Genomic DNA, 20,155 nt, shown 5'->3' on the forward strand with positions numbered 1-20,155 from the left:
CAACAACAACAACAACACTTTACTTATATTCTGCCCTGTTCCCCAAGGGGACTCAGGGCAGATCACAGTACACATACACGGCAAACATTCAATGCCATTTGGACAGACAGGACAGAACAGATAGAAGGAGGTATGTTGTGTCGACATCCAGCTTTGGCACCTTGGAGGTTGTGCTTGAATCCAGCCACGGGGGGTGCTGTTGCTCTATCCTCTATGATGAAGAGCCATCAGGACTTCCTCCTTCTTTTTTGTCGCTGGACATTTTCTGGTCTTTTTCTTTTATGGTGTCATAAAATACCTCTCCCGCTTTTTAGTGGTACCCAATTTCTCTACTTACAGCACTAAACTGTTTTCGAACTGCTTAGGTAAACAGTGAGCTGGGCTGACAGTTGGGTGCTCACTCTGACCCAGGGCTTTGAACTGGCAACCTTTCGGTTGCTAGATCTTATTGCTGCTGGTGATTTATCAGCTATGCTAAAGCCCGGCCCTAAGTAGAGCAATGGGTTAAACCCTTCTGCTGCTGAACTGCTGACCGGAAGGCTGGCAGTTCGAATCTGTGGGATGGTGTGAGCTGCCACTGTTAGCCCTAGCTCCTGCCAACCTAGCAGTGCAAAAACATGCAAATTTGAGTACATCAATAGGTACTGCCTCAGCAGGAAGATAAACAGACACTCCATGTTGTCATGCTGGCCACATGACCAGAAAGTATCTATGAAAAACACAACCTCCTTGGCTTGGAAATTAAGATGAGCACCTCCCCCAAAGCCAGAGGTGAACACCACCTCCAGAGCCGGAAATTAAAGAAGAACCCTTTGCCTTTGTCTGTGTATTTGTGTTTCATTGTATTTCATTGTAACAAGGCATTGAATGTTTGCCTGTGTCCTCTCAGGGAAAAGGATGAAATACAAATAAAGTGTTTTTACTGTTGTTGTTGTTGTTGTTGTTGTTGTTGTTGTTGTTATTATTATTATTATTATTAATCTATTTATGTTATGTGCTTTCTCCTCTTATGATCAGTGGTGCTGCATTACCTTGATCATGGGGGGAATTCTAAATATATTCAGCCAACAACACTTAGAAAACCTTTTAAGACCTACCTGGTCAGTAAGGTAGAGCTGCTAAGGGCAGGCATTTTGGGAGCAGAGCTGGTCTACATATGGTCTTTGTGGTATACATGCCAAGTAAGTTTTTTTAACAAATGGGAGAATTTGTTTGAACCCAAAATCCAAGCTGAAGCCCTAATCTCTGGAGACAATGTAAACAACCATTAGTCTTATAGTACCTTAAATATACTGTGTACCATATTTACTAAGATCACTACATAAGATATAATAAGTTGGTGTGTCAAATAAAATGGACTGTTTTCCAAAAAGGTTGGTGTCAGATAAAACTTATGAGTCTTTAATGTGCCACAAAGAGCTAATATGATGTGGTATGGTGATTTGAGATTAGAGACAAAAGTTAAATTCCTTGTTTAGCCACAGAAACCCAATGGATGGTCTTGAGTGAGTTACAGACATTCCACCCCAGTAAACTCTACTATTGGTTTGGAAATAATGTGAAGGCAAACATCAGTAACAATTATCCCACAAGTTTCCTTGCTATGACAGATCAAAACAGTGTGTGAATGTCCACTGAAAAAATCAGATAATGATTTTTTTCATATACTTTTACATTCATTTGCTTTCTAATTAGCCAACAAAGACATGCAGGCATACGAGGAGGTTAGCAAAGAAGGATATATGTGGCACAGGAACCAAGCAGACTAGTCACAGAAGAAAGCCCCATCCTTCTCATACCTTGTGTGCTGCTACTGGAGGCACAGAAGATCTTTGTCCTTCATTTGTTAAGCCATAGCAGCCTAACAGAAGATTAATATCCCCATTAATTTTTACCATCTTTTTTATAAGGCTGATTTACATTATTATAGTAAACATGGGTATACAGAACACAGCCACTTCCGCAGTGATTTTGTGTGAGCACCAAGATGGACCATTGCAGCCATGACACTTAATGGTAAAGCTGCCTATCTGTAGTATCTGTCATAAAGTATCCAGCTACTTGCTAGAAAAAACTCCTACAGCTTTAACTTTTGTGTAAAAGAGAGAATATTTATAGAAAGTCTCAAGCAAGGTACATTGGCTGAAATTCTCTCTACTGCAGAAAGATGAAAGATTAAGGTACTCTGTCCTTTGCTGCACCTGGCCAGCACTGGAAGAATCAAATGCAGTATTGTAGCTACCAATATTGATTGACACATGAATAGATAGTTGGCCACCCTGTGTCTTTCACTGAATCATAGACTTGGAGATTTCTGTTCGTAGATCATTATTTCCCTCTCTCCCTGAGGTCACCTTCTATTCTGAGATCAGAAACTTTGTTCTCTTTCTTAGAAAGGAAGCAGCTTCACTGGCTCCTGGCTCCAATGAAAACTGCCAAACTATTCCTATGCATGGGAGCCAACCACACACTGGCAAAACTACATGAGGCAGGCAAAACAGCATTGCATTTATTACATGATGCCATAGGCATCCCATTGTAAGCCTGCTGCAACTTTTCCCCTCTCATGGTTTCCATGTTTCACGTTATTAATGGATAAAAACTGCCAATAGCTCCCAACCTTGCAATGTTCCTATAGTCTATCACAGAATTTTGGATATACAGATGAAACAACGGAAAGGGATTGAAATTTACATTATGTTATGCTCTTAATAAGAATTTTTATAAAATGGTGTATTGTGGGTATTTGACTTTTGCAAGTATGTGCAGGAAATGTGAACGTCATGTTGGGATTTTTACCACACCATGAAGTTCTGGGAAGTTTATGAAATACTGTATAGAATCATAGAATCATAGAGTTGGAAGAGACCTCATGGGCTATCCAGTCCAACCCCCTGCCAAGAAGCAGGAAAATTGCATTCAAAGCACCCCCGACAGATGGCCATCCAGCATTTCCTAAAAAGCCTCCAAAGATGAAGCCTCCACCACACTCTGGGGTAAAATGTTCCACTGCTAAACAGCTCTCACAGTTAGGAGGTTCTTCCTAATGTTCAGGTGGAATCTCCTTTCCTGCAGTTTGAAGCCATTGTTCTGCATTCTAGACTCCAGGGCAGTAGAAAACAAGCTTGCTCCCTCCTCCCTATGACTTCCCCTCACATATTTATGCATGGCCCTCATCATGTCTCCTCTCAGCCTTCTCTTCTGCAGGCTAAACATGCCCAGCTCTTTAAGCTGTTCCTCATAGGGCTTGTTCTCCAGACCCTTGATCATTTTAGTTGTCCTCCTCTGGACACATTCGAGCTTGTCAACATCTCCCTTAAACTGCAGTGCCCAGAATTGGACACAATATTCCAGGTGTGGTCTGACCAAGGCAGAATAGAGGGGTAGCATGACTTCCCTGGATCTAGACACTAGACTCCTATTGGGTTTTTTCCCATTGGCTTTTTTATCCACTGCATTTCATTGTAATCATTGTAATCAAAGACATAATTGATATAAAATATTTTGAATATTAATATCTAAATGAAACTGGGATTGCTTTTATAAGGAATGATGGATGACCAAATAAAGAAGGCCCGTGGGAATTTACTATGATATATGACTATTGGAATCAGGCTAATGTTATGCAAAAATATATGAAAATGTATGAAGAGTACTTTCAAGAAATGAGGACTAACTATAGAAACTGACTGACCTAGCCAAAATGGAGAAATTATCAACACCAATTACAGAGAAGTCAGTGACAACATTTTCAAAAGATTGGAAAACATTATTAATCTTATTGCAGAAAAACACTAATATGTTATCTGTAGTCTTTGACAAGTCATATATTTGTTTAAACTGAAGAAGTATATTGATAGTAATTCTAGCAGGAGAAGTTATTTCCTAAGGTAAACATATAGCCATTATTAGGAACATTGGAGGTCAAATGTAAATTATTTTCTGCTCTTTGCTGTTCTTTTTATTACTTTTTCTCTTTCTTTTTGTATATGGTTTATATTTTTCACTAAATTTCATAATATTAGAAATTAGCTAATAAAAATATTATTAAAATTGTATTACTTGGTCAGATGTTATAATCAATATGTTTTTCCTGCAGTTTATGTATTTCATTGTTGGTTGCATTGCTGATATTTATAATTGTAATTGTACTGTTCTCTCAAGGGAAATTGGGGTGGAAATTGTTGGTTAATCTTGGACAGATTGTCCCTATTCACCCACAGATTGCTTTGCACTTGTATAAGTCTGAGTAATGAATATTATCACTTGTTCTCTTATTTGGCTATCAGTTATCATTGACACTTAAGCCTTATTCACCAAAACAAATACAGAACAAGAATGGAAGTTTCCTAATATTAATTAGCACATACCATATGGGAGGTTATTAATTGAGAAGCGCAATCCAGCATCATCATGTACCGCCATAGAAACTATCATTGCTCTCTTTCACTCCATGAATGCTAACTTTCTCTCAAAAAGATGATTGCAGGCATTGCCCTTTCTCTGCCAAATGACGACAATTTTCCCACTATATTAGTAAAGCGTAATTGAGGGAAGCATCAGCTCTGGAAAATATACAAGGCATGATGTAATGTGCCAAGATTAATATTATCTACAGCTGTGTGGGGTGAGAGGTGTGTCTAGGAATCTTGCTGGCAGCAATTGCATTTCATGGTATTTTATAATAGTCTACATAATCAGCTTTCATAGGGGAAAGGTACGGCTCTATGCGTCATTATAGCTGTTACACAAATGGCTTAGAAGACAAAGAAGAGATACTTCTCTAAGGCTCACACCATTCCAAGGAAAGAGGAAGTCTGATTGCTTTAAGTAAGTCCTTATCAGTAGAACTATACACAGTTGACCCTCTGGATCCACACATTCAATCACTCACACCTTGATTTCTTTTAAGTTCTAAAAAGCCAATCTTAATTTTGCCATTTTAGATAAAGGACCACCTTTTTACAACTCCATTGTATATAATGGGACCTGAGCAGCCGTAGACCTTAGTACCCATGAAGGATCCTGGAACCAAACCCAAGAAGATACTGCCCACTCGAATCAGCTAAACAGATTCCTGTCTGGGAATATGGATTCCCCAAAAGCAGCTACAAGCCTGGATCCCATTACTAGTCCCAATCAAAATAGATTCATCGAATCAATAAAATTTAGCTGATTTACTGGAGCTGCGGTGGCACAGTCTTCTATATATATAAAAGGGTAATGAAATTTCGGCCTAGGACAAAACAACAAAACTACACATCCCAGAAACACTAAACTTGGCAGCACAACCCCTCATCCATGCCTCTACGTTCATACAACAAAAAGAAAAGAAAAATAATGTCCTAATTAGAGGGTGAGGAATAATTGTTTTTATTCAATTGCTGCCAGTTAGAAGGCTAAGCTCCGCCCACTTGGTCTCCTAGCAACCCACTCAGCCCAGGGGACAGGCAGAGTTAGGCCTCCCTTAGGCCTCTTCCACACTGCCTATAAAATACAGATTATCTGATTTTAACTGGATTATATGGCAGTGTAGACTCAAGGCCTTTCCACACATCTATATAACCCATTTATAATGGACTTAATGTAAGGTAAAACCTTTACCCTTTACCTTAACTACCACCAGTTCCTCAATACTTTATTTCCCATGCCACCATACTTCGCCACAGCAACGCGTGGCCAGGCACAGCTATTAAAACAATAAAAGGGTTAAACCCTTGTGCTGGCTGGACTGCTGAACTAAAGGATGGGTTGCTGACCTGAAGGTTGCCGGTTCAAATCCACAAGATGAGGTGGGCTCCTGTCTGTCAGCTCTATCTTGAGGGGACAAGAGATAAGCCTCCCAGCAGGATGGTAACACATGTGGGTGTCCCCTGGGCAACATTTCTGTAGATGGCCAATTCTTTCACACCAGAAGCAACTTGCAGTATGTCCTCAAGTCACTTCTGACATGATAAAAAAAACACCCCAATTTACTACAACTACTCCTTCCCCTGAAATTCACCAAGAAAACCCAGTTGCAGAAGAGTGGTAGATCTCAGAAGAAATGATAATAGTTTTAGTATATCAGGTAAATATTGATTCAGTTGGTCTATTCTAGCCTATCAGTATGATTGCAGGTGTAAGGTAGCTTCTTATAAGGCACTAAGGGCCCTTTCATACAGCTCTATATCCCAGAATATCAAGACAGAAAAACCTACAATATCTGCTTTGAACTGGGTCACCTGAGTCCACACTGCCATATATTCCAGTTGTTTAAAAACCATCTCGGATCAGCTATACTGGATCCTGTCAGCAGGGTGAAGTTTCCTATGGTTGCCTTATTGCACTGCCCCAGAGGCTTGGTCCCACAGCCAGGTCTTTACCATCTTTCATAGAATCATAGAATCATAGAATAGTAGAGTTGGAAGAGACCTCATGGGCCATCCAGTCCAACCCCCTGCCAAGAAGCAGGAAATCGCATTCAAAGCACCCCCGACAGATGGCCATCCAGCTTCTGCTTAAAAGCCTCCAAAGAAGGCTCAACCACAGTCTGGGGGGGGGGGGGAGGTTCCACTGCCGAACAGCCCTCACAGTGAGGAAGTTCTTCCTGATGTTCAGGTGGAATCTCCTTTCCTGTAGTTTGAAGCCATTGTTCCGCATCCTAGTCTGCAGGGCAGCAGCAAACAAGCTTGCTCCCTCCTCCCTATGACTTCCCTTCACATATTTGTACATGGCGATCATGTCTCCTCTCAGCCTTCTCTTCTGCAGGCTAAACATGCCCAGTTCTTTAAGCCGCTCCTCATAGGGCTTGTTCTCCAAACCCTTGATCATTTTAGAAGACCCTCTCTCTCGTCCCCACCAATCATGCCTGTAACTGTAGTGAGACTGAAAGCTGGACCTCCTCAGAAGATCTTAAACTCCACAATGGTTCATAGAGGGAGATGCATTTGGACAAGTAAACTGGGCCAGGGCCATTTAGGGCTTTATAGGCCAAAGCCAGCACTATGAATTGTCCTCAGTAGTGAACTGGCAACCAGTGGAGCTGATGCAATATGGAAGTTGTGTGTTCCCTGTAAACCGACCCAGTTATTAACCTGGCTGCCTCTCGTTGGCCTATTTGAAGCTTCCAAATAGTCTTCAAAGCTATTGTAGAGCGTATTGCAGTAGTCTATCCTAGCTGTAATGAGAGCGTGGACCACCATGGCCAAGTCTGACTTCCCAAGGTACTGGCGCAACTGGAGCAAATATAGTCCTTCTTTTACAGTCCGATATATTTGGCATTATTGGTCCCACCTCCCCTCATGAATTTGAACTGTTAAATTCTACCCCAAAATGGCATAAAACTCCCCCCCCTAGTTTGCAACACTGAAATTCACACTTAAATTCCAAAAAGAGACAGATGCAAAGAAGAGAGAGAGATGCCCCCAAACCTTAAAATGTGTGTTCTTTGCCTCATCTATAATATGCAAAATTCTTGAGCTGAAATTATAGATTTTGCATTTATTTGTGGCGAAATAAAAATGAGCCAAGCAGGCAAGGGATTTAGTACTTGTATGCAACCAGCTGCTGAAATTGGCTCTGGAAAACAATTCCTAGGCATGGCTTTATAGTAGCACTGCCATTTGGATAGAACCAGAATCCAGGTTGGAATAAAGATGTTCCCGGAGGCCTGTCTAAAGGCTTCTTCCACCTTGTAAAATATAAATTACTCACTTCCCCCAGCATGTTCAGCCAACTGTAATATTTTTTCTCTTTCTATGGCGAGAGTGACTGAGAGTGAGACAATCAAAACAGCAACTTTTGAACACACAAGATAAAGAAAGCAACAATCTTCCACTAGAATCAGTTAAAAAGGAAACGCTTGTGATAGTTTTGAGCACAAGGTTGCAATAAGCTTTGTTCTTCAAGTGAATCTGAGACCTGGTTTCACCTTGCTTTGAGAATTAAATGGCTGAAGACCATGGAAACATTTTAAATCATTTTTAAAGTATCCCCAAAGCACACACAGAAGTTAAACAATCTGATATTTCAGGGTGAAAGCTTCTTGTTTAACTTACTTATTCATGTATGAGTTTTTTGCTTACTTGAATGTTGTTCTTGATTCTTCTGTTCACATTCAGATCACCCTAACTGCAGTTTGAAATAGCAATGTCACACTGTCAGTGTTATTTTTTATTCTAACTGTGTAGATCTGGGCTGCATCTCCCTTGCGCAATCAAAGCTATTTGATGCCAGTGAAAGTGCCATGGCTCCACCCTATGTAATCCAGGAATTTGCTGTTTTACAAAAATGTAAATATATGAAGTTTGGCCTGTCAGTTTAACATGTAGTGACCATTAGGAAGAATGCGAAAATGAAACTACTTACAACCTGCAGTGACTCATGGAGGACTCCACCCCCTCTTCTGAGTCCTCCACTTTTCCCGGCGTGACCTGACTGGAGCGGTGGTACAAACTGGACCTGGCCGCCTCTTCCATGCTCTTGCTGCTGCCGCCGGCCTTCACTCTCTCACCCACCGTCCCTTACTCATTCATCCAGCAGGAGCAGCATTCCTTCTTAGATGGCTGAAGAAGCAAAGGCAGCCAGAGCAACATGGCAGGCACAGAGCAAGGGCCCAGCTGGTGCTGGTAGGGAAGGGTTCACTAACTCCCCAGGGCTTGCAAGGGGGAGAAAGGCCACATAACAATTAACAATGTATTCCCCAGTTTCCCCACGAAACAGCGAGTCCAAGATAAGTGAACCACGTAGTAGTGGGGGAACACTGTAGTTCATAAAACAATTGACATCTGTGTATTACGCCATGCTGCATGGATGCTAAATTTGGGTGCAAAGTTTTAGGGCAGCATGTGAGAGCTGGTATTGTTATCGAGCAATTTAGGGCCATTTGCAGATAGTGAAATCCGGAACGCTGAAACTGAGTCCATGCCAAAAAATCTCACCAGTTGAAGCAGAAGCCACCAAGGTAATTTATTCCATCCAGCTAGAAAGGATGTCAGCCAGTGGTAAGCCTCTCAAAGAAGCTGACATGCACTGTACAAATAAAACACATGTTTTATACAGTTCAGTCTTCTGTTTTTTGTGCGCACACTCAGCTGGGGCCGGTTTTGGTCTAATTGGTGGAGCCGTCTCTGATGTCACAAGCAGCTAGGAGGATTCCTCTATGTGGAGGGGCTGTGGCACCTGGCCGCCAATCAGAGAGCTTTCTCCGCTTCCAATGCAGATTACCGCTCTCCAATAGCAGACAGGGGGCTGGATGGTCAGGAAAAACAAAGGAGAATATAGTTTTGTGAATGGGTTACAGTGTCTCAACCTCGAGACTAACAAATAGGGGCCATCAGGTCCCTGAGGATTATTGTTTTGGTGATTTGTCTAATGAATGACCCATCAGGTGGGTCTGGCACACACAATGCCTGTGTCCATTGTTTGCTTTACAAGCATGCAGTCTAGAGTGATGGGATTAAGGAATCCATTCCTGGGAAAGGGGAAATGGCATTCAGGTAAAACAGTGGCAGGACCTACCAAACTCCAGGAAGGGTGTCAGGTGATTATGAGTATTTTATGTCGACATGGCCACACAAAAGAAGGGTAGCCCAATTCAGGGTCCAGTCATCCTTTGTGCAGTTAGTTCAACCTGAAATCAATAGAGGTGGATTGACTCAGAAGATGATGGGTGCTTGAGTTCTTTGTTGAGGTGAAGACCAGGAAGACACAAGGGGAATTCCCGGTCAAGGAGTACCAGTAAAAGGTCACCAAGATCATGCCGGGGGCTTCATGGCACCAAAGGTATTTTATAGAATTATAAAACATAAAATATTAAAACATACACACATATGGGATCCCAGCATCACGTAATCAGCGGATACTGGAGGCATCTGGTTCCGGATGCTGGAAGTTGATCCAGGGTGGGGACATGCAAAGGGGCAGTGGAGATGGGAGAGACAGAGGAAAAAGCCCTGCTCAGGACTGGGGGGGGGGCACACGGTAACTGGGGCAGGCTGTGAAAGTAAATAGGAAAGCAAAAAGGAGACAATAAACACTACAGTGAAACAAGTATGAGGGCAAAGGGACACTGCAGTATACGTTTATTAGAGTGGTTATTTTGTAAGTCATAAAAGGGGTTTGAGACAATGTATACTCTGGAGCTGGCGGCTGCTGCAAGTTTTCCTCCAACAATCAGGACTAGGGGCTCCCAGTCGACAAGGTTTGAATCTCCTGCCATGGTCCAAATGAAGACTTTTACTGAGGTGGAGGGTCTTGGCTAGACATCAGTGTCAAGTAGTGGCTTGAACATCATTGAAAACGCCTGTGGAACCTTGGCAAGACCCACTCTTTCAGCCTCAGAGGAAACCAAAGGCAACCTCCCTCTGAACAAATCATACCAAGAAGATAGGTTTGCCTTAGGGTTGTAACAAGTTCCAAATGATTTGAAAGTATACAAGAACAAGAACAACAGCAATACAGGACAACATAGTTTGCATAACTCTGCCTTTTATATATTATGTATTTATTATTTAAGGTATTTCTACCCTGCCTTTCACCACAACGTGGACCGAAGGCAGCTTACAGGATACCAGCATATAATATCCATCTAAAAAGTATTTTCTAAAAAGTCACATTGCACTTAAAGAACAGCATTGGCCATATGAATCTAGGCCTATCATGGATAATGGGAAGGCTGAATATAATACCTCTACTTTTAGGATCTGACAGGTTATTCCCCAGGAGTAATCACATTTGAACAAACGTCATAGTGATTCTCAAAAAGGAAAAGAATATACTAAGAGGGAGTAAGAAATGTGATCTGACAATCTATTTTTTAATGGAAATTGGTAAGGCTGTTACCAGGAATCATACAATGGATATAGCTCATAACAGACCTAAAGAAGTTTTTCAGTAATTTGCAGAACACTGGTTTGTACTACTTATACTATCAAAAATAATTCCTTCAAGATGAAAAAAAAATAACATGTACAGGCCAATCACAAACTAGCTGACCTATGAGTTTTGTATATGATATATGATGTATCCATGGGTCTATTTAAATATCGGACCTCAACTCTTAGCCAAAAAGGACACATCTCCTTTCTCAGAATACAATGATGAAAGGAGAGTCTTTCCTGAGAGAACTTAAAGGAAGTAATGACCTTCTGTGCTCTCTCTGCCATATTGTTGTTTCTCGACTTTTCGAATACCTAGTTGGGGAAATGGCAGCGACAGACAGGGCAGCTAGTCCCTGCAGTGATAATAGTGCTTTTCTTTCTCCATTGAAGGACCCTTGACTTATCCACATGTCATATCAAAATCCATACTTTTGGCCCCAAAACCTGATCTCAACTTATATACGAGATGAGCTTATGTAGAAACATATGGGTCTTTTTCATTCACTCAGTTGTTTCCGACTCTTTGTGACCTCATGGACCAGTCCACACCAGAGTTCCCTGTTGGCCGTTGCCACCCCAACTCCCTCAAGGTCAAGCCAGACACTTCAAGGATACCATCCATCCATCTTGCCCTTGGTCGGCCTCTCATCCTTTTTCCTTCCATTTTCCCCAGCATCACAATCTTTTCCAAGCTTTCCTGTCTTCTCATGATGTAGCCAAAATACTTCATCTTGCCTCTAAACATATGGGTACTTCATCATAAATGGCTTGAAAATTAATTGCAGAAGTGAAAAATTGGAGTTTGGCCATCCAAATAAGAATCCCGGTTCCCCCGCCCCCAATAACATTTTCTTTGTGTCTCCAAGTTTCTCCCACTGCAGACAGTGAGATGCTAAAAACTGTTTACACCTTATATTTGCTGTGTTCACATTTCCTTGGTAACATTGCCTACCCCTTTTCTTTTCTTTGCTTCTCTAAACAGCTCATGTGAAATAAAAACCAGTTAGTCTCAAAGGTGCTGCCACACTTTCTTTTTCTGTTCTCTATTTTTGCCTCCTTTCTGTCTACCTTTTTATTATGCCTTAGCAGTTAAATTATTTTTCTTATGCAAGCTTGCAGTCTAAATTAAACCCGCAACCATGAATTGTTGGATTTCTAAGGGGGGAAACTCTATAGACTCTTGTAGAGTGAAGTAAATTCACTGTTTCCCTATACTTTTCAAAGTAGCCCTTTAAGCTTGCTGCTAGCCATGTGGGAGATGCATATGCATCAGTGGATTGCATGTGACTAGAAGAATGCATCTACAAATAACCTGATGTGGGTGGAACCAATCAGTCATACTTTTTCTTTCTTTTTAGAAAGCAGAGAGCAATCAATGAAGCTTGTGTGGCGTTCCTAGTGGTCTTCCATCCAGCATTTGACCAGGTTTACATTTAGGGGCTTGTCCACATTTGCTTTAAAAAGCCCATACTCACCAAGAATTGACGGCTGGCTGTCTTCATGATGCTCAGTATCTTCTAGTTGGAATTGTGGAGGGTGGGGTTTTGTGGGTTGGGGGTTAAATCAAAATTTGCTGGAAATTCCAGAGTATTCTGAGGCTTTATGGTAGTCTTTTGTATGGGATCAGGTCTGATTCAGACTAAACCACTGTCCAGATTGGACATAAATGCCAACACCCTTAACCTGCACTTATTAGTGCAGAGAAAAGGGATGAATTGTATCCATGTGGCCACTGCACATAGTCAGTCACGGAGCTTTGTCTAAGATCCTAGCTGGGACCTCATCATACTAGATCATGGATCCACTTTAAATCCAGTTTCTGCCTCCTTGAGATTTCTGGGGCTTGTAGTTTAGGGAGAGGCCTATAAACTTCTCATCCAGACAGGTCCTAGATCTCCCTAAACTAAAACCCCCAGAATATTACATTGCTATCATGTCTCCTCTTAGCCTTCTCTTCTGCAGGCTAAACATGCCCAGCTCTTTAAGCTGCTCCCCATAGGGCTTGTTCTCCAGACCCTTGATCATTTTAGTCACCCTCCTCTGGACACATTCCAGCTTGTCAACATCTCCCCTCAATTGTGGTGCCCAAAATTGGACACAGTGTGATTCCTGGTATGGTCTGACCCAGGCAGAACAGAGGGGTAACATGGCTTCCCTGGATCTAAACACTATACTCCTATTTATGCAGGCCAAAATCCCATTAGCATTTTTTGCCACCACATCGCATTGTTGAGTCATGTTTACTTGTTGTCCACAAGGACTCCAAGATCATTTTCACACGTACTGCTGTCGAGCCACATGTCCCCCATTCTGTATCTTTGCATTTCATTTTTTCTGCCTAAGTGAAGTATCTTGCATTTATCCCTGTTGAAGTTCATTTTGTTAGTTTCGACCCATCCCTCTAATCTGCCTCATATCTTAAATTTACTATTAGAATTCATTTGGCAAGGGGGCACAGGCCCTGTCATATTCCTAGTGTGACACTCAAAAGAGGACAGGACTCCTATACTTTTAATAGCTGTGTGTAGACAACAGAATTTCAGCAAATGCAGCTTATTGTACAAGCGATAAGCTATTAAAATACATAAACCCTATGCACATTCCAATGTATACTATCTGTTTCTTGTCCTTTCCTATTCATCTTGTTTCTGCAAATCCCTGTAGATATTTTGTTTGATCCAATTCTCCTCAGGGTTTGAGGTAAAATTAAGTGAAACTCAAGTTAAAAATTGTGTGTGATTTCATCCTTATAAGTTGTTTCATAGGCAATTTAAAGTAGCATGACTCCATGGCAACTTCATGTGCATTTATTTTAGTATGGTTTCTGTCACTACTGCAGAATGGGGTGGGGCTGGAAGCAATGAAACTGCATAGCTTGAACTGAGTTAAAATGTCCATAGTGTTTGTAAATTACACTTCACGTGCTAAAGTGAGACTGAGGGCAAGACCCGGTTTTCACAGAGCCTATGACAAAGAACTTTGTGCTACCATTGCAGGAAACAATAGAATGGACCCCCACACTGACTTCTGTGTGCCAGCCCACTTCCCAACACTATTCCAAAGGGGGGAAAAAAGATACCACACTACCAAAAGCAATATGAATGCATGTAAAATCCCTTCCCAGGCTTCTTAAGTAGCAGCAAGATCATAAACAGAAGCTTGGTGGTTCCAAACTTACAGTGTCCTCTAATTTTGTTGGCCCCAGTCAACTTGGCTAACAATTGGAGATTGTAATAGTTCTAATACAGCATCTAGGAAACCATGTTTTGGGACCATTGCACTAAACAATGATAGGAAGGTTAGGAAAGTCGGTAATTATGGTATCAAAGGTTTGCAGTGCATTTTATATGTTATTGTCTAGTAGTTGGTCCGTAGGTGAAAGTTTTCTACTATATCTCTTCCCCTTGGAGCAAGCAACAAGTTCGGTTCCCAAAATGGGCTTGTGTTTCAATACACAGGGTAATGAAATAGACCTAACATCTGCTAATTATGCCAATAAAGGGGAATCCTTTTCCTCCTGCCTTCCACCCATGTAAAACAAATAAAGGAATATGGATATGTACATAGCAAACCAAGTTTACCTATGAAATATACAGCATATATTTGTGTATAAGCTGAGAAATCTTACTCAAAAATTGACCCTAAAACCTGGGTTGAATCATCAATTGATCAAAGGAACCATACCTTTCTCTGAGTAGAGTGGGAAAATGTGAGAGCTTACTGTATCATGAGGGTATCTAAAAGAAGCACCGATCCCCTCTACTTTCTACAAACCCCATCTACAATGCCACATAAAGTTGTTTCAGAATGCAGTTTGACTGCATTGAACTGCATTATATGGCAGTATAGGCTCATATAATCCAGTTAAACTTCATTCTGAAATAGCAGTATAGATGGGGCCTCTGTTCTAGCATCACTTCAGGATTTTTTTAATGCTTGGTTGAGAAAATGGTGGTGATAGCAACCAGGGATGGTTGGTCCCCTGAGATGTTGCTGGTGTTTCCCCATCTCATGACCTATGTGCAGCCCCTTCCAAACAATTGTTTAAAATCCAAATTGAACTGGATAATATGGCAATGTGGACTCAGATAACCCAGTTCAAAGCAGATATTGTGGATTATCTGCCTTGATATTCTGGGTTATATGGCTGTGTGGAAGACCCTTTAGTTGATATAAAATCCTTAATTTTTACCCTAAGATCTGCACTCGACTTACACATGAGGTTGATTTATATTCAAAGATATATAATGTTTTTGGTGTAATTTGCACATTACATCAAAATGCACATTACACAGATACAAGATTTAAAGACATAATTATGTTACTCAGGATCAATATGCCAAGGGATCTTGTTGCATCTTTGAGACCTGGTGACAGAACAATGTTGGCAGCATACATTTGCATAAGGCATATCTACACCAACTAGAAAAATCTGGTATAAAGGGCTTCTGAGTTGCTATGGTGCAACCTTGGAGTATTTCCAAAGCCCTTTGGCTGTTCACATAGCCAGCTAGACCAAGGATACATGAGAGCTGTGCTATTGCATCACCACCATCAAGCAGCTCTCTTCCTGAGGCTCACTAGTAATATTTCTGGTTACATGGCATCACACCTGAAATAACATAACCAGAAATGCCACGTTGTCAGCCAGTCTGTTGGAGAGAGCTGATTGCTGGTGACAATGCAGTGGTGGGTCCATTGGCAATGTGGACAGTGGATAGAGCATGAAGCTCCAAAGTAAATCCCATGTTTCTTGACATGAATTAATGGCTTGATGCAGTTGTTGGCTGCAAATCCAAACCTGTGTTGTGTGAACTCCTTGCAGAAGCTGAGCAATGAGTCCACTTAATTTTGATCATGTTGACATGGTTATAGTCTTAAGTCTGCTTCATAAGATGCACAAGATAGAAGAAGGCTATTAAAAATTAGTAAACCAAGCATCTAACAGTATGTAACTTAGAGTAAGAGAGCAGTCATATTTTTCTTCACAACTATTTATAGTACTGTTATTATGTGGCCTTAGAGGGGATTAATAATTTTATATTAAACATGAATATATCTGCTTTGAATATGAAAAAAATCTCAATATATTTTGTGTATTCTCTGTGTGGGAGAAACATGTACTGCTCTCTTTTGTTTTTTGCCAGCAACTCTCTACAGGAATAATTATGCAGCTTATGCTGACCTGAAGCATTATCCTTCTTGCATTTTTCCCTTGGTCCCAATGTGGAAGTCTCCATAGGATTCTACATAGAGACTATTATAAAGGACTTTCATTTAAGCGGCTAAGCTTTCAAGTTAATGTAATAAGATGGAATTGCTTCTCACAGTACAAAAATCTAGAACTTGCAAAGGAATACAATAACCTTTTATGTTAACCTTGATAAGCATTCAGTCTCCCCATGCAAAACATGAGTTATCGAAATTGAGAAAAAAAAATCTAAGATATTCACCAAGTCCTAGGGAAGGAGTATTTAATTATTTAAAACTGAAATGGTTTGGACACAGGTAAAAAGAATTCAGTAAGTGGAATGCTGTATGTACATTAAATGCTATTTTAATTTTATCTCTTGTCTTCACCCCTTATGGGACTCATTCAATCTTTGTTGTTGCATGGCTTTAAATTGTTTCCAACTTAAAGGCACACAATTTTAATGCAGTTTTCTTGGCAAGATTTGTTCAGAGGGATATTGAAATTGCTTTCCTCTAAAGTTGAGAGAGAGTTACCTGCTGAAGATTACCCAGCAGGTATCGATGGCCAAGTAGGAATTGGATAGCATGATTCTTGGAGTTCAGCATTCAGACCACTTCTACTATGTTAGTTCTCCATTTCATCTCTACTTAAGAGTATTTTAACCTACATATATTTATTTAAAAATACTCTTGTCCAAGTTTTGGCACACCCAGTTCAGTGTTTTGGAGGTGACTCTTTAAGATATCCAGCACCCCACCTGAGAACCTTTGATATTAAGGATAGGAAACATGTGACTTGACAAATAATTTTAGATCATAACTCCCACAATCCCCTATAGTTGGCTCATCTCACCAGGCTGGATAGGTATTGCAGCCCAATTGATGTTTATTGTTTACATATTTCTCTCATGTTTTAATAGAAAGCCTTTCTAAAAACAAAGTACAGTATGTCCTGTGCCACTGAATTAGTCCTCTTTCCACTCATTGTGTTCTTGAGAGCCCCATCTGGACGAGGGAAGTTCAGATTCAAATGGAGTTGGCCTTCATATCCATCAATCTCTGCATCCATGGCTTCAGCTGTTAAGTGAGTTCAGCATCCACAAGAACCATGGGTTTGGGGCCTGGTGTGTCTGGCTTCCCAGAAGGCAAAGTGAGACACAGATGGGTTGAAGGCAAAATCAGAGCTTTATTCTCAATGGCCAAATAGGATGTCAGCAGAGACAGTACTCCAAAGAACTAACATACTGCCAATACATAGTATATTTATTACATTTGACAGCCATTCAATATTCCCACGCTAGCTCCTGATTGTCCAGGAAGAATCTGGCTAGGAACTGTTCAGTTGTTTGACCGGGATTCCCTCTGACATCATTGCTGGTTGAATCTTTATTTGGCGGGAAACCTTAATAAACTGTCATTAGAGGTTTTTGAAAAGTCTGTCCATTTAGCAATCCTGCCCCTGAGAGGGGAATGATTGGAAAGGAATGTGGTGAGGCAATTGGCAAAGGGCTAATGATAGGCTTAATGGTCTGGCTTGTCAGGATTTGGAAATTACCTGACATTTTCTAAGTGACAGCAGAGTTAATACCTCTGGCCTAATGACCTGTAAAAGTGTTAAGCCACTGTAATTAGGGTGTGGTGGTTAATGCAATGGGAGTAGTATATAGGTTGTAGTTATACTGAATAAATTTGATGAGGGTTGGAGAATTGCTGCTGTGAATAGTGAGGAAGAAGAAGCTGTAAAATGTGTATACTTTCTATACTGCTGCAACAAAGGAGGAAGAAAAGCCTTTCTGCTTAATTGGGAAAGAACATAATTATCTCTGTGTTTTGTTGTTTGAGTAGAAGACCACTACAACTGTGTGTTTTGGATACCTGGTTCCTTAAATGGAACGAATAGATTCACTTCTGCAAGAATAGGAGTTTTATGGCTGCATAGAACTCCTGACATGGCTCTGGTGGACACAAAGGGGTTAGTCCAAGATGTCAAAAATGGGTGCTTTAGGGAGATGGGAGATGGCCATTTTAATGGGTGTCACAAAAATGAGTCTTGCTTGAGGCATAGAACAGGAAAATGTTCCCAGATCATATCAGGTGAAAACAAGAAAAGGACACTAGGATCTGACACAAATTCCTTGTGTGTTCCCTACACATCTCCCAGTTCATTGTGAGAAAATTTAGGTTAATTTGATGGATTTCCTGGGTGTGTGAGGCAAAATTCCAAAGATAATTCATGAATGGGTTACTCCAGGACCAATGCATTCACACTAGCTGTATGTTCCACTGGAACCATATCTCATAATTCATGTAATGTATAGAATTTATAATTTGGGGTTTGATCTTTCAATAATATAACCATCCATGCTTTGAAAACATTAATCTTAATTTTGGCATTTTATATAAGGGTCACCATTTTACTATGCCATTGTATGTAATGAGACCTGAGCATCCATGGATTTTGGTATCCAAGGGGCATCCTAGAACCAAACTACACTGGATACAATGGACCCAGTGGATATAAATGCTTCTCATAAATCATTTCTTTGAGGAAACACAACCTACCTTGTTTCTAATTGACTTTAGATGACCATTTTAGAGCATATGGATCATCTTCCTAAAAATATTTGCTGTTCATATTGGAAAAATGTTTTTTTGATAGCTCAGACATTAAATTCAAGAATGGATCCCTAAGAACCTTCCAAATTTTTCTATAAGAGCTTTTTCACACTACACAAATACAGCATTATGATTCCACCCCAGTCCATCCCGGAAGTATCATTTGGTGAGAAACTAGAGTTCTTTAGCTGAGAATTCTAATTATTCTTCTCTAATCTACAAAGTCTACTTGGGCTGGCTTCTGTGAGCTGCCCCGAGTCCCTTCAGGGAGATGGTGGCGAGGTACAAATAAAGATTATTATTATTATTATTATTATTATTATTATTATTATTATTATTACTACAAGGGTCATAAGTCTAAGCAAAAATGGGGTGGACAATCTAGCCTACATCTTGTGTGGGTGAAAGACAAATTATAATTATTGTAAGCATTCTTGAATCCAATTCTAGGAAAGAGGTGGGGTATAAATCCAATAAATTAAATCACATCCAGATGGACTCTTACTGTTCACTACTAAAAGGCATTGTGCAACTATTCAAGCTTTTTCCTTTACTGGAAAGGGGGAAGAAAGAATGGAGAAACATGGAAGGGCTACAAACTGAAGATGGTGTGACAGATAAGGGGCAATACAATTGTAAGATAAAAGTCTCACCTGGAGGTATCCTGAGTGTTCATATACAAGAGAAAAGGGGTTTCTGGAAGATCATGTAGGTTGTTTTTTTTTAAAAAAAAAATTACTTGCATATTCTCAGGTTTGCATCCAATCCTTTTCTAAAAATTTCCCTTAAAATAACTGTTTCATCTGGAGGCTCTTAGGCTGTGTCTAATAGGTGAAAAACACCAATGTGGCCTGGTGTAGAGCTGCCCTGGATACATCACGATAGTGCCACAAAACTGTTCTGCTCTTCATATGGTTGGCTGGGTAATCTGTGTGTTATCCAAAACTGGGAACCCAAAAAGTGGAAGTTCAGGTAAATGACCTCAAGTTATCCTGCTCCACTTTGGAAGCAGGAAAAGTACCTCCTGTTGAGCAGCACTGCCAACTTCTCCTTTTCCCACATCTCCACATAATGGGTTCAAGATACCAGAATTCCCACTTCAGCCTCAGTCCTAGACTTAGAACTGGGATCAGAATGCAGATTCACTCAGAAAGCATATCAAGGAGACACAATTCTCCCCAAAAGAAATCCCAAACCCATCATCCTGGAATTGCTGTCTAGTACTATATATTGTTTAATTAAATCTTTCCCCTCCCAGCCTTTATAGCCATTAACAAACATTGTTTTCCCAGAAACAATAACTTTCTATGTCAATGAGCATCTATGGGTGGAAAGGAGTGATGCAGATACGGAAGGCAGACTCAAGAATTCTTCCAATTTATGGCTTCATTATTTCCCACCACACACTTTACATCAATAAGACTGAGGATTTCAATTTGTACCTATCAGAACGATGTCTATTATTTCAACAGTGAATGTACTGT

The sequence above is a fragment of the Anolis carolinensis genome, chromosome 3 (genome assembly GCF_035594765.1).
Source record: "Anolis carolinensis isolate JA03-04 chromosome 3, rAnoCar3.1.pri, whole genome shotgun sequence".
NCBI lineage: Eukaryota > Metazoa > Chordata > Lepidosauria > Squamata > Dactyloidae > Anolis > Anolis carolinensis.